Here is a 16154-nt window from a genome sequence, read left to right as displayed (position 1 = left end):
CAACATATCTAAAAGTTCATCAAAAGTGTCAATTAATATTGAAATGTGCATAAAAATATTTTCTGAAAAAAAATCATGTATAAACCATGCTTGTAATTAAACCCCCCCCCCCCTTTTTTTTTGCACTTTAATACCATGGACATAGTTTAGATATAATGGTTTTAATTATAAGCATGGTTTATATATGAATTTTTTGCTGAAAATATTTTTATGCACATTTCATTATTAATTGACACTTTTAATGAACTTTTAGCTATGTTGGATTTTGCATAATATTATTTGAATCTTTATTTGCACCGAATGGATTTTTGATGTAATTTTAGTTAGCGCCACATCCTTTGCTATATATATTCAATTTATCTGTGGGTTTGTGATAACCTGTTTGATGTTGGCAGCTGCTCACTACTGCAGTTGATCAAAAATAGGTGTGCGCATTAGTTGGTTATTTTAAAATATATAATGCAGAGCCAGGCTTCGGGCAGGTGACAGGGGGACACCACAGGGTAGAGGGGGGCTGTAAAATACAAAACAACCAGGGGACCCACGGAATGAAGAGGCTCTTGTGGGAAGAAGGGGTCCTAAAGAATGAAGGGGTGTTTGAGATGCAGGGGACCTATCAGAAGGACGCCGTGGAATGAAGGGGCCCCCAATGGGAAGAAGGAACCTATAGAATGAAGGGGGCCCCAATGGGAAGAATTGGTGGTATGGTTTCTGCATCAGTCTTGATGACATCAGAAGACCTTAGAGCATGGGGGAGAAGACTCAGAGGACCAGTCTAACAGGATGGAGGTAACAAAACACGGGTCCCTAAAGACGGGTGACCCAGAGAAAAGTGAGGCTCACTGAGGAACAAAGCACCAAAATCTCAAAGAATAAAATTTAATTCATTAGAAATTATTTTGGAAAACCTAATCCACTTTAATGTACAAAATACACTTATAATTCACTAAAACATGCTGGAAGGTCCATATACAAAAGCCACCATAAAGTAACCTAATGTATCCACTGTTGTTGATCAAATACCAATGTTCGATCCCAACAGGCACTGACAAAGAAGAAACATATACACAAAAAACAGTGCTTACATCAAACATAAAACAAAACATAAACGTCCGGACGCCAGTGGGATCCAAAGTTGGTCCCAGGTTGGTGCCAGAAAATTGCAACAACCGGTTGCTGATTAGCAATATGGGGCCAGAGTCAGATTCTCCCCCCCCCCCCCCCCCCACCCCGGTGGCTCGAGCCAAAATAGAGAGTAAAGATTAGAGATAGCCAGGAAAGCAGTCACCAAATAGAAAAGTTGAGAACATACTATCAATGATGATGATAACCCCACCCACTGAAATCAGATAAGCTGAGACTCAATTTCTTGTCAGTCATTGATTCTTTTTCTTCAACAGAAGAACAATTCATGTAATATAATAAGGCTATTGTCCCAACGCAAATGATAAGATAATCCAATTTGGGCACTGAAAGTATGCAAACAGGATGGAGGATCATGTAAGCAAATCTTCCTTTTTCATGCTGCCTGGACCTAAAAAAGCCCTTGCAGTGTGGACACGATTTTATTTTCACATGACAAACTTACCTTTGAAGCGAAGCCCACCGGCAGTGTGCTGTTACTGCTGCCGGGGGCTTCCCCCTTCACCAGGTCTTGCTTCTGGGCTTGCATGCTCCTGCTATGTGGATAGCCAGGCCATGATGACGTCACTCTCGTGCAAGTGCACAGCATACTTCTTTTTGTGTGGGTTTGAAAAATTAGTGGGTCGGTCTGGATGAAGTCCAGGGCAAAATTTTTGTCCCAGTCCAGCCCTGTGGTCACTCATAGATCATTCACCGTGTAGGGTGCTGCTGTCGTAACCAAGGAAAAAGGCATATATCACTAGCAGCAGCCCGGCAAAAGACAGAAAGACAAAGGGTTACATATGACAGCAGAAATTTGATCATATTAGAGTTTATCATAAAAATCTTAAATTTTTATTTATATAATGTAAAAAAGTTGGCCCAAATATTGAACAGTACAACTTCTCCTGGAATGTAATAATCACTGTGAAAAAAATAGACACAAGACAACAATAGAGACAATAAAAACGAAAAACTTCCGGATGCCGTGTGACAACATGCGGGCAGGCAGTCAGTCAGATGAAACAAATCATCATATAAGGGTTACTGTAAAGCAAGAAAGGCCTTATTGGCTATGGAAGTAAATGATAGCCCATCCGCATGTGGCCCCAGGGTGATATAGTAGAGGAAAGGAAGGAAGGCTAATAAATGTTGGTATATTAAGTCATAGTGTGAAAGAGAGCCAGGCCCACTCAGTGTATCATTGTAATTAGCAATTTGAGTCCTGGTTTGTCCATCCTGAAATAGGCCATTACCACCTTTTATAATGAGGTTATGAGGCTTACCACCAAACACTTACCCCCCTGAAAGTCTCTGACCACAAACTGGAGCAGACAACTGGCATTAACCTAACTGTGGCTGCTATCACAAATGGCAGAATGGAACCAGGAAGGACGGAGGCAAGCTGACACTCACTACGGATTCCTTTTCATGTGGACAAAACAACTCTTTTTTTCTAGCTCATTATAAGGTGGTCATAACCTATTTCAGGATGGACTAACCAACATTTATTAGCCTTCCTTCCTTTGCTCTATTATATCATCCCTGGGGCCACATGTGGATGGGCTATCACGTGCTTCCTTAGCCAATCGGGCCTTTCTTCCTTTACAGGAACCCTTATATGATGATTTGTTTCATCTGACTGCCTGCCCGCACAAGGCGTCCGGACATTTTTTTTTTTTTTATTGTCTCTATTGTTGTCTTGTGTCTATGTGTGTTTGTTGTGTGGTGACTATTTTTTCACTGTGATTATTATAGGTCAGCCTTGAAGTTGTACTTTTCGATATTTGGGCTGGAATTTGTGCCAACCTTTTTTTCATGATATAAATGTAGCACTAACCCCCGAAGGAGCTGCTGGTTATTTTTGGGCTTACCGTTACCTTCTGTTCTCCTTGTGGCACGTCTAGGGGATGTCCCGTGGTAAATAGCCCAGTAACTTGAGACCGACAACAGATCCACTTGAATGGATTTTATTTGTAAAACTCATTAAATTGAACAGTCTTTCAACCTGGCATCAGAGGGTTGGAAAGGAAGTTCAGGTACCGGATTCTCTAGGTTACTTCAGCCCTTCCAGACTCTTGTTAAGAAAACCAACCTGTACGTAGTGTTCTTCTAAAGTGTCCTCCCCTGGAATGCTCAAAGTACTCTGGGTCTTTCCCAAACCAGAGACTGCACCCAACCACCTCAGAATCCTCCTTTAGTTTCCTTGCCCCGGGCTAGCCAGCCCCGAGGCATTAAAGTTGGGTGGATCCACACCCCAGGCCATAGCCTTCGTGGGGGCTGGTCAGGAGGATCAGGACCATGAAGTCAGCATATCTTAGGCCGCGTACACACGCGCGGACTGTTGGCCCAACTTTGTCCGTCCAACAGTTTGAGCGAACAGTCCGCTCAAACTTAGCATGGACGGACATGGCCACACACGACGGACGAACAGTTTGCTGAAACCGTGCGCGATGACGTGAACGGCACGTACGACGGGACGAAAAATACGACGTCCTATACACTGCAATGCAACCTTCCGACGTGGAAATCCTTTCTGAGCATGCGCGAGACTTAGTTGGCCGAACAAGCCTACACACGAGCGAACAGTCCGCTGAAACCTTGTTTCAGCGGACAGTTTTTCGGAATTTCCGTAAGACCTTGTTCGGCCAACTGTCCGCTGAAACTGTCCGCTGAAGCCCCACACACGAGCGGACTGTCCGCCCAAACACTGTTCAGCGGACAAGGTTGGGCGAACAGTCCGCGCGTGTGTACGCGGCCTTACTGGACTGGAACCCCGAACCATGTGACGTCCACATCTTAAATACCCTCTCCCAGAGGGCACAGCGAGAGGGCCACTCCCACGGACCCGGCTCCGAAAGAGAGTAACTGAAGCACCTAACTAGACCAGAGTTCCATGCCTGCCACAAGAGACAGTTCCCCCTGTGGCCAGGCTGAACGTCTCACAGTCCAGTCAGACTGATGCAGAGGTTCAATTTAGACAAATAAACCCAAACTAAACTGCAGTTTAGGCAAAGTTTAACTTTGAAAAACGCATAGCGCGTGCTCTTCAGGAGCCACCGCTACATAAATAAAAATTTAAGATTTTTACGATAAACTCTAGTGTGATCAGTTTTCTGCTGTCATATATAACCCTTTCTCTGTGTCTTTTGCCGGGCTGCTACTAGTGATATATGCCTCAAACAGCCTAGCAGCCAGATGTGCCCGGGATAGGCCCAGATTCCGGCCTAGCAGCCTGGACAGCACAACACATGTCCACCCCGACAGCCGTCCAGGTGGCACAGCACACTGATCACCTGACCTCACCCAAATAGGCTCTCCCAGCAGGCCAAGAGACCCAAGAAAATCCCTGCCCATAGGCTGAGATACCCTATCTATTCTTAATCTGTCCTTGCAATGCCTTTGTCTTATCTAATGTCACTAATTACCTGTCCATCTAGTGACAGAAGAGAGAACTGCTGCAATTCCAGGCTTGGGGTGAAATCAATTGATCCCTCACAATTGGCCAAGGCAACTATACCTGGCAGGTAAATTTAGGAGAAGCCCTGCCTAGATATCAGGGTGCTACATAAATATTAATCTAGGACAACATGCATTCACAACTACTTTACAATTCTCTACATTCTTTTTTTTTTATCAAATAACTTTTTATTCGTTTGAACAATGCATTACACTTTATGCTTTACTGCGTCACATAAGCACAACAAGAAAGTAAATGAGCAGTCGCTAGGGGCCTCCCGCCCATTGACCCACCACAGGGAGCCTCCTGGAGTAGGTACAGACCAGGCCAAAGAGACTCATCCGCGATCTTCCGGGCCATCACTGGAGTTAGATATATAGTGCTGCCCATCACAGTGTCCAGTGAGGTAGCCCAATAGATAGGGACAGATATCTACAAATGTTACTAACTGCTCACTCCAGTCGTTATCTTCAAAGCATCATTCTAGAGGAGCGATGAAAGATAAGGAAACGAGAGCCAGAGAGAATAGAGAAAAAAGAAGAAAAAGGGAAAGAGGGACTGAGTGAGAAGGAGAAGAAAAGAGAACAAAGGCGAGAGAATAGGAGATAAAAGGGATAAGAAAAGAGAGAGAAAAAAAAAGAAAAGAAAAAGGGTAAGGGGTGGGGGGGGGGAGGAAGGGGAAGGGAAGAGGGGGTGATCACCATGTGTAGTCCCCACACCTGGTCACGTCCGCTCCTCCCGGAGATTCCATGGGCTCCAGACCACGCCATGAGCCTCCAGCCGGTCCTGTATCCTGGCGGTCATCCTTTCCATTAACTCCACATCCCTGATTCTAGTATGGAGAGCTCCGAGGGTGGGGGGGGTTGTACTTTTTTCCAATGTAGAGCAATTAGACACCTCGTCGCTGTCAGAATATGTCGTGACAGTTTCTTTCGGGACTTCATCAATTTAGGAAAGGGGATGCCCAACAAGAAGGTCTTGGGGTCCAGGGCCACTCGCTGATCTAGGATATTAGTCAAGAGGTGCTGGACCTCTTCCCAAAAAGGAACTATAAGGGGGCACTGCCAAAAAACGTGAAGTAGCGTACCCCTGTGTTCCAAGCACCGCCAGCATCTGTCTGAGGTGGTGGGGTAGATGGCGTGAAGAACGTCCGGGGTCATGTACCAGAAAAATTAAATTTTATACGCATTCTCCCTGTAGAGCATGCATAGGGAGCTTTTTGAGGCCTGGGACCACTGCTCCTCCCTAATCTCCCCACCCAATGCCTCCTCCCACTTGAGCATATATGTATGTTTGCCTTTTAAAGCTATAGGGGAAGCGTTAATTATTTTATATATGGCAGATATCAATCCCATTTGGGCCGTGCCCGCTAGAGTTACAGTCTCGAAAGCAGAGGGCGGGGAGAAGCGCAGGTCAGAGGATATGGTCTGGGCATAATGTCGTATTTGTAAATAACTGTAAAAACTCTGTCGCGGGAGGTCGAAATTAGATTGAAGGTCGGCGTATGACAACAGTCTCCGCGATCTAGGGTCCACCAGGGTCCTCAGATGGAAAAGATTCCGGGATGACCATGGATGGGACATCGGGTATGTCAGGCTATCTGGCACCTTAGGGTGGTATAAAAAGGACGTCAGAAACGACTTATCCGAAGACAAATCATATACCTTAGATAGCTTGCGCCATAGGCACTGCAGGTGAGACATAGTTCCCAGTAAGCGGGCCCGGGGGACCAATGCTGCCGCACTCCAGAGCATACTATTAGGGTGAGCTGGGGCCACCCAAAGCTTTTCGATTTCCGTCCATCTATTATACGACCGCTGGGTAAACCAGGAGGTCACTGCTCGGAGCTGGGCTGCCTGGTAATACTTAACGAGGTCCGGAAACGCCAGACCCGCTTGTAGTTTTTTCAGGTGGTGGTAAGGTATGGGAATAGGAAGGGTCTGAAAAAGGTAAAGGAGCTTCAGAAGGATCGTCATTTTCACCGATGCTATCCTACTGAAGAGGGAAATCTGGTGCTTCCGCCATTGGGAGAGTAACTGCCTAATGGTTCCATACAGGGGCGGGAAGTTTGCCTGGTACAGGGAAGTGAAAGTCGGGGTAATAAGTATCCCCACGTATATCAAGGAGGTGGTTTTCCAGTGATATGGGAAAGTGGATCGGAGATGGTCTACCTCCAGGGGTGGGATATTTACCGGGAGGGCTTCCGATTTTGAGGCATTACTTTTATAACCCGATAGGGCTCTGTAGCGGTCTAGCTCCTTGTGTAAATTGGGCAGGGAAATCCTAGGCTGGGTCAGGGTAAGGATAACATCGTCCGCGAACAGCAAGACCTTAAATTCCCTATCCCTAACCGGGATGCCCCTGATAGCTTGATTCCGCCTAATGGACGCCGCCAGGGGTTCTACGCAGAGGGCGAATAATAAGGGTGACAGGGGACATCCCTGGCGTGTGCCATTAGAGACAGAGAAGGTCGATGAAGTAGCGAAGGGGGTCTTAACTTGAGAGGACGGGTTGGAGTAAAGGTGCCGTATAGCCTGCAGGAACGGTCCCCCCCATCCCCATGTGTTTCAGCGTGGCGAACAGGAAGGGCCATCCCAGTCTATCAAATGCTTTTTCCGCGTCCAGACTCAGGAGCAGGGACGGGATACCCTCCCTATTCGCCACGTCGATTCTATAACCTTCCTGGTATTATCACCAGCTTGGCGGAGAGGGACGAATCCCACCTGATCTTTATGAATAAGGGAGGGGAGGACCATGTTGAGCCGCAGGGATAGCAGTTTTGTAAAGATTTTCAGGTCTGCGTTCAAGAGCGCAATGGGCCTGTAGTTGGCACAGAGGATGGGATCCTTATCTGGCTTGGGTATCAGGGTAAGAAAGGAGCGTTGCATATCGGGGGGAACCGGGGTATTCAGCAGGAACGCGTTAAACAATCTGCTCATATGTGGGAGCAATAGGGGTAGGAACGCTTTATAGTATTCATAGGGCAGGCCATCCGGACCCGGAGATTTATGAGCCAGTAAGGACTTGATGGTTAGTTCTATTTCCTCCTCTGTAATGGGCTTATTCAAGGAGGCTAGATCCTGGGCTCGGATGCAGGGGATCCCGCTGTCCGTCAGGTACTGTTGCATGCGTTGGGAGAGCTCCGCCGACAAGGGGTCACTGGGGATGTCACGGCTGTTGTACTGCTCCTCATATAAGCTCGCAAACGTATCTACGACCTCCCCAGGGTGGGAGACCACAGTATTGGATTTAGTTTTAATCTGGTGCGGGGTGGACAGGAGGGTTTTATCTCTAAGTTTCCTCGCTAAGAGAGAGTGCGCTTTTTTGCCCTGTCGTAAAATGTCTGTCTGATCCTCAAGAGGGTCTTTTCCACCTGGCGAAGTAGCAGATCCCTAAGCGCCATGCGGAGATTCATTATTTTTCTCTGTACATTCTTTATCCAGATTGTTTTTTAAGTAAAACCCAGAACAAGCATGTGGTGCATCGGTGCCTGAATACCTTATCTCTCTACATATTGCTATGGAATTCATGTTGATGACTCCAAGTACTGTGGCCAACATATTGGTGTGGCAGCCAGGGGCTAGCATTTTTAGAAAGCGTGTAGCAATGCCATTTGTCTACATAATTGTTCCTAGAGGAGCCTTAAGTTTTTCTTTTAGGAACTTTACACATGAGCCTAAGAATAAGACCAAGCGAGGGGAAAATGAAAACAAATCGGTTTGTGCTACAGATGTCATAATTTCTACAACCACTGGAGGTCAGCAAACTTCCACAAGCATTAGAAAGACTGCTATTAACACAACATTGGGCTGCACAAATGTTTTGGAATAAATTTGCAAGATACTTATTTTAATTTCTTATTTCATCTGAAGATTTACGTTGCCTATAATCTATCTCAAACCCCCCGGTAATATGTCATACGAGAAATTTGTCAATTTGGTTTCAAAACTTATGTACCCATGAGCATGTAATATAATAATCTTCAGTGTAAAGGACACAAGCACTGGCACTGTGCACTGGGTTAATTGGTCTTCCAAATGATATAGTAAATCAAATACTGAGCCCATACATTGTAATGAAATCATTCTTTATTGTTTTGTGGAAACACTAAGCTTGATTACTAGCAATTGAAGCGGTAGTAAACCCCACTTGGTAATTTTTATCTACAGGTAAGCCTATAATAATGTTTATCTGTAGGTAAAATGAATATTTCCTAAATGGTGCACGCAGCCAGTGACATCACTGGCGCATGCGCTCTGAAGGTCCTGCATACCTTGCTGGAACTTCAGAGCTTTGTACCAGAAACGAGGGCACTCACGTGCAATTGTGGGAGTAACGTCATTGTGGTTTCGGCCACTCCCCTAGCTGGAGCTCGTGATCCCAGAAGAAAGACAAGGGGAACATGTCAGCCTTCTCAGCAGTGACAGTACAGCGATGGAGGGCTTCGTTCCAAGGTGAATATTTCATAATATGCTAGTATGTGATACATACTAGCACATTATGCCATTGACTCGCAGGTTTTGTTTTTTTAACAACATTTTCAGTTTACAACCTTAATAGAAACATCCTTTTGAAAACTCTAATGTACGGTATGTATTGTTGGATCAACTTCTGTTGAACGGAAGTGTTGTAAAACATTTGTAGATCAGTGGCTGCAGACGCTGATTAGTTTATTCAGACAGACGAGTGCCACTGTCAGGATACAATGTCCTGGCTGAGTGGATGGAGGACTATGTTGTTTTCTTTTCCTTCAGCCTGTTGGGGAGGAAAAAGAAAAAAAGATCTTTCTAAAATGCTGATGTGACAGAAACCTAGCAAACTATAAACAATATAAATATATATATATTACACACACACACACACACACACACACACACACACACACACTATAAATTTGTATGTATGTATGTGTATATATATATATATATATATATATATATATATATATATATATATATATATATATACGTGTAAGGGTAACGGGGGCAATGCAAGAAAAAGGGGAAATCAGGACTGGGTACAGGTAGGTGAGGAGCAGAAAGGGAACAGGATGCAAGGATAGCTCAAGAGCAGGATAGATATGACAGAAGCAAGGCAATCAAAACACAGACACGAGTTGCAATAGTAGAGATGGGACTTAAAGTGGATGTAAACCCCGATTCATGAAATTTGAGCTGGGCACATGTATCTGTAGTGTTTTCTTATCTCTATTCAAAGCACTATGTCACTTAGCTGTCTCCTGCTCCATTCTTCTGTTATCAGCCTGGTAACTTCTGACAGTTTCTCCAACAACCGAGATAAAAGCAGCCTGAATTTTGTGTTTGGGAAGATGCTGAACTATTGTGTGACACAAGTAGGAGGGCTTGGGGTGCAGTGCTCTTGCCCCAAGCCCACCCTTTTTTTTAAGCCAATCAGAGCCTCAGGCTGTAATTATGTGCTTAAAAAAAAGCCATTGAAATTCATGTGTCCGGTGCCCTGCATGTAGATTTAGGGTTCGGGCGAATGGATTAGGAGGGCGGCGCTCTTGCGCCCCTAATGGAGGGGCCACCACTGTATTCCAGAAGCTTTCAGTTCAGCTGAAACCTGCTCTGCTCCACACTGTTGACTTCTATGAGTGTTCCCAGGTGGACCTCTTTCCACTGAGTTTGTTGTGAATTGTTCTGCCTTTACCTCAATACAAGTTCCATTATTTGCACCTGGACTGTGTGTGTGTGTGTGTGTTATTGCGGCCGCACCATGCTGCACCCACTCGCACATATTTCCATTACATGTGGTGGGTGTTATTTGCGTGTGTAAGGGTTAACTGTAAAGTTGATCTTCCCCAGTGATGCCCACTCTGTTTAGTTTGTTGTCCAACAAGCTGGAAAATACATGTACATGGTGAGGATGTTGGCAGCATGGTGGGACATTTCCCCATGGAGCAGTAATGCAAAAGTTAAGTAACTAGCTTTGCCCTAAAGGACTGGATTGATTTCTAGCTTTTATTTTGTAATCATGTCTGGGCCAGCAGGATACAAGAGAATGAGTCAGTATGATCTAAATATATGTATGCCAAGCAATGAAGATTGAAAACACATAGCAATGCAAAAGTGGACCTGATTCAGGACATGGTTGTGGGTGGTCCTACTCGCCCCTGAAAGATGGGGACTCTTTGTTAACGCATGCACTAATGTCTGGGACCAGGCGGGGCCACGGTCATGCCAGAATTAGCATTAAAGTGGCACTCCATACTTAGAAGTGAGCCATTCACCTTACACATTAAACCTGAGTCTCTTTACTGTGAGATTCTCTTCCCCTGTGACACTGTACATCTTATCTTGATGAATGCAGCATTTTGAGGGGGACACCATGGAGCCTATGTTCCGCTCCACCAGCCCAGCTACCCTTCCACCTCACTTCCAGTGGGAGATTAGAGATCCCGCTGTGCAAATCTCTAAGTGTGCACAATAAACTCCTTCATTTTCCCATACCTGCGTCTATGTCCATGGGCTCTCCATGCTGCGGTTTGGTCCCAAATGCTGTAGGGGGCACTGACTGCTAGGAAAGGGAGTCGAGGCACCGACACCTTCACTATCAGAGGATCTGTCACCTATGCCTGGTACCACTCTACCGTTGGCTGGATGCTATAGCATTGCCACCAGTCCTGGTCACCCATAGCAACTGCATGTTAAACATGACTTTGTGCTAACTCCTCTGTATGGTTAACCCTTCCTTGATGGCTGTCTAGTTTCTCCTCCTCATCCTCATGTGCATATTAAAGGCCCTGTTCTTTCAATACATGTACCTTCATGCACACCTTTGACAGACTGCAGACCAGGCATGGAACAGTTTATGAAACTTTACAGAGAATTCAGTAACACAGTCCAACAGCACAACGTACATGAAGCAGAGTCCGACCCTAATTATCGAATGCAGGCTGCCAGTAATACCTTGCCCAAAAGAAAAGTACATTTAGCTCAAGTCCAGTAGTGGTAGATTCCTAGTTTCAGGGAGAATCCCAGCAGAGTAACCCATATGGAGGGACTACGTACTCCAGCAGGACTACATGGTCCTTTCTCTGTATTACCATGTGGAAGAAGCTCTTGACCCTGAGCACTCCCTTTTTATTTATAGGTCTACAACAGGGGTAGGACCTGAAAAGACCTGGGAAAGATCTGAGACATAGTTCAGGCTGCCCAGGATAGGAAAGAGTTGACTATCTGTATAGCTACACAATGCAAATAATACAACACCAGATTAGACAGATATCCAGGCAAAATAGACCCTGGAAGAATCTGCAACAGAAAGAGTTCTGTCCATCTTTGGTACAAGTAGATCTTGTACAGCTTAGCCAGGTGGGGTACACGGACTAAACCTATTGTATCAAGGAATGCAACATCCGGTCCATAGATTTTGCATGTCAGCACTTAGGCTGTTTGTACCTGTAACAGACCCAACTAGGACAGGGACTTCTGGAGGGGACTGCAGGGTAGCTTCTTGCCTACTGGCTATGGGCCCTGGCATTTGAGGGAGCTACAAGAATTCAGGAAGATGTCCTGTTATATAATGCAAGATGACATTACCACATTTTACAGTCAAGGAAGCCATGATAGTCTCTGCCAACTTGAAACTCGGTGAGAAGATATAGGTGGAAAAAATGGTTAATGAGATTTGGACAGCCCTGGGTCTTCTTGAATACTGGTACTGAACTGTCTGGGTGGGCACTGACACCTGGGCTTCTCTAGGGGACTAGATGTCAATGAGTGTACTGTTTAATTAGCTTATTGTTTATTTTAAGGGCCGGTTCACACAGCGAGGCGCGGCGAGGCGTCTCCGACTTACCTCGCCGCGACCTGCGGGGAGCTCAGCGGCGACTTGCAGAGGACTTCTGTATAGAAGTCAATGCAAGTCGCCCCCGAAGTCGCCCCGAAGTAGTACAGGAACCTTTTTTCTGAGTCGGAGCGACTCGAGTCGCTCCTCTCAGAACGGTTCCATTGTACAGAACGGGGGCGACTTGCGGGAGCGAGGCGAGGCGAGCCGTGTCGCCTCGCCTCGCCTCGCTGTGTGAACCGGCCCTAACTGTTCATTAGATGTACTGACAATCTTTACAGTTTGCATTGTTTAGGATAATTTGATCAAGTTTTCACCTGACTTTGTGTGGTATATATTCTGTGTGCATTTACAAAAAAGTCAGTTTCAGTTTGCACCTAAGCTAGTGTTGTCTAGTTCTTGGGTGAAATGCTCAACTATAATACCTGGTTCCTGGTCCCAGAGTGGTTGAAGCTGTATCTTGGCAGAAGTACCCAAGCGGGATGCAAGGCGGTCCTCTCAGTACCCAACATTGAATCTCGTCAGGTGCAGGAAGCACTTCAATCTATACTTGCTACAAATTCTGTGGCCTACCTGCAGGTTTTCTAGTGAAAGTATTAAGAGGAGACTGCATAGAGAGAAACTGTCCATTAGCATGAACTGGAGATGAGTAAGCTCCAGCCAGCAACAGCGGCAGAATCAGACCCTCAGTTACCATGAATGCAGGAAAGTGATACGGAACCCCCAGAAATTAGGGGATTCCAATAACATGTTGACTGCTGAACCACATTATAAAAGATGTATTTAATATTCAAGCCTATGGTTTTAGCCATAGGCAGGGGAGCAAGCATATACAGTACATACAGTACATGGTGAAGTCATTGCTCTCTTTGAGGCTGGGAGCCTTAAAACATTTATACAATTCTAAAAGGGGGTGTGGAGGTCTTGTGAGTCTTCTTTGAAGGTCTAATCAAGTTGTAATTGTATTTATATTCACAAAGGGATGGTCACTTCACACCTAGCTGTCACTTCCAGATTCTCTGGGAAAATGCCCATTCACAGCTGGAGGTGTGACTGGCATTTGGACACTATCAAGACAGTTATAAACACATCCTGTGTATTTGAAACAAATACTCTTGCTTAATCAGAATACATGTTTTTGATAATCATGACAAAATTGTTTATAAATAAATGGCGATTCCATTTACCCGCTCAAAAGCATCTTTGATTGTGAGCCATGCAGCCAAATTTTCATTCATTGAGAAGGACCATGACATTGATACTTATTTAGTATACTTTGAAAAACATGTCATCAGTACCACTCCAGGGCTGAGAGGCAAAGTCCTGGAGGCCTATGTGGAATTGGATGGATGTCAATTATGGGGCCATAGGGGATGCTATAAGTATGGAGTATCAGCTGACACCCGAAGTATACTGCAATAAATTCAGTCCCCTCTGAAAGGAAATAGAGATACTTACACAGATGTGGTAAGCAACCTACTCCCCACATTACGACAGTGAGCTAAAGAACTGAAAGAAGATTCCTGTGAGTTACTAGAGGACCTGCAAATTCTGAATTCTTAACAGTTTTTGTTGGAGCACAAGCCTGAGTCTGTCAATGTGGTAGCAGAATTAATACAACCCCAATTCCCAAAAAGTTGGTATGCTGTGCAAAATCTACATAAAAACAGAATGTAATGATTTGCAAATCTCAAACCCATTTTTCATTCACAATAGAAACTAGAAAACATAAATGCTTAAACTGAGAAAATTAGCTTTTTTTAAAGAATACGTTTACTTTTTGGAACATGTTGCATGTTCTACTCATATTAAGGGTGGAACATGTAACATGTTACAGCTCCTGCCTCATCTCTTCCCGCTCCCCCCCACAAAGCACCCCCCCACCCATGACAGCGATTTGAAAACAGTGAGTACATGTGGGGCTCTGCCCACATGGCTGCATCATTCAGTCACAAAGTTGTATGAATGAATGAACCAGAAGTACCTTTTGTGGCTGACGGTTTGAAGTTCTCAATGAAGTGTAGTGGTGCTGGTGAGCACACCCGTAGTCCATTGATTTCTCCAGCCATTCAGTAACGAACTGCCTGTATCGGTGGTATGGCACACAGTGTACAGAGAGTCTACAGAATCCAGGTATCTCATCTACTGATTGGAGGTACAATGATTTACAGGCTGCAGAGTAAAAAATTATAAATGCATTTTTTCACATGCAAAATTATGTGCATTTATTTTTTTTTATTTTTTTTATCAAAAGTAAATCTAGCCTTCAAGAAAACAATAACAAGATCATTTTAAAATTGAGAGCAGCAAGATGTCTCAAAGTTGTCAAAGGGCAACAAAAAGCTTGCAAAGTAAGTGGTACTAACAAGGAAGAGCTGGAAAAACGTTATGTAACTAATTAGGTTAATTGGCAACAGGTTAATAACATGACTGTGTACAAAAAGAGCATCTTAGAAAGTCATTTTAAAATAATATTCAACTTAAATTTTCAAAGATTTTAAATATATCATCAAAAGATTCTAGAGAAATCCCTGTGTGTAAGGGACACGGCTAAAATGCAATATTGGATGCCCCTATGAACACATTTCGACATGCCATCCAAAAATGCCAGGCAAAGCTCTATCATGCAAAGAAGAAGCCATATCTAAACATGATCCAGAGAAGCTGTCATCTTCTCTGAGCCAAAGTCAATTTAAAATGGTCTGTTCCAAAAATGGTCTGTAACTGACAACTGTAGAGCTTTCTTTAGGGGTTGAAAAGGAGAATAATCAATGGCAACCACTGCTACATCTATAAGCAAAGCCTACCAGTGGCCAGGGCCTGGAGCATTTGTAGCAAGCCAACATCAGCTGATATCTGCAGATACTACACTTGGAGGAGGCTCAGACACCTAAGAAATATCTGTCTCAAGCAGAAGAAGCTAGCTGCCCCTGGCCTACCAGCCATCACTGCTTTCTCTGTGGAAGCATCAGTGAAAAAGTGAGGAACAATAATACAAACCTACAACATGTCATTGCAGGCAACCAAACTGTCAACTGGCTTACAAGACAAGTGAAGAAGAAGTCACACTCATTCACCTTGAGCTGAACTTTAAATGACATTCCCTCATCGGTGTTGCTAGGACCAGAGCTCTGATCTTATGCTATGTGCCTTCTGATTACAGCCAAGGGTCACCAAGCATGGGTGCAATATCTGGGTATCCTAGGCATGGACAGAGAAGGAGGGAAGTGGGGTGGATGTACAAAGTTTCCCTAGGGAAGACAGTTTGCATGCACAGTAACCCAATCCTTGTGTGTTTGATGTAGACAATGTACTTGTTGAATCTGATGACAATATATTGCCAGTATTAGTTGTCCTTGAAAAGGCTTGAAAGGCTGCAGGTGCAGTCTCCGATTGTAGAGCAGGAGTATGGTACCCATAATCCCTTTTAGCTAGCCTTTTTTGGAAGCAAAAATGGTTAAACGACAACTCACTATACCCAATCAATTTAGGGGAGTTGCAGGCAGACATAAAAAAGGAGACTGAGGCAATACTGCAGTTAGCGGTCAAATAAAAGCCCCACAGTTCTTTGATGTCACCAGTAATCCTAGCTGACAAAAAAGGACCAAGTGACAAGGTTCTGCATTGACTGCAGAAAGCTACAGTAAATGTCATCACTACTGCCAATGCCTTCCCTGTGACCATTATCCACTCACCTGGGTAAACTCTGTTGCTGGGTGGAATGGGAAGTGACCCAATTGGATCTTCATTCTCCAGCAATAAT

The sequence above is a fragment of the Lithobates pipiens genome, unplaced genomic scaffold (assembly GCF_037356315.1).
Source record: "Lithobates pipiens isolate NorthernLeopardFrog02 unplaced genomic scaffold, aLitPip1_a1.2 Scaffold_23, whole genome shotgun sequence".
Classification (NCBI taxonomy): Eukaryota; Metazoa; Chordata; class Amphibia; order Anura; family Ranidae; genus Lithobates; species Lithobates pipiens.
This window is presented reverse-complemented; position numbering follows the sequence as displayed.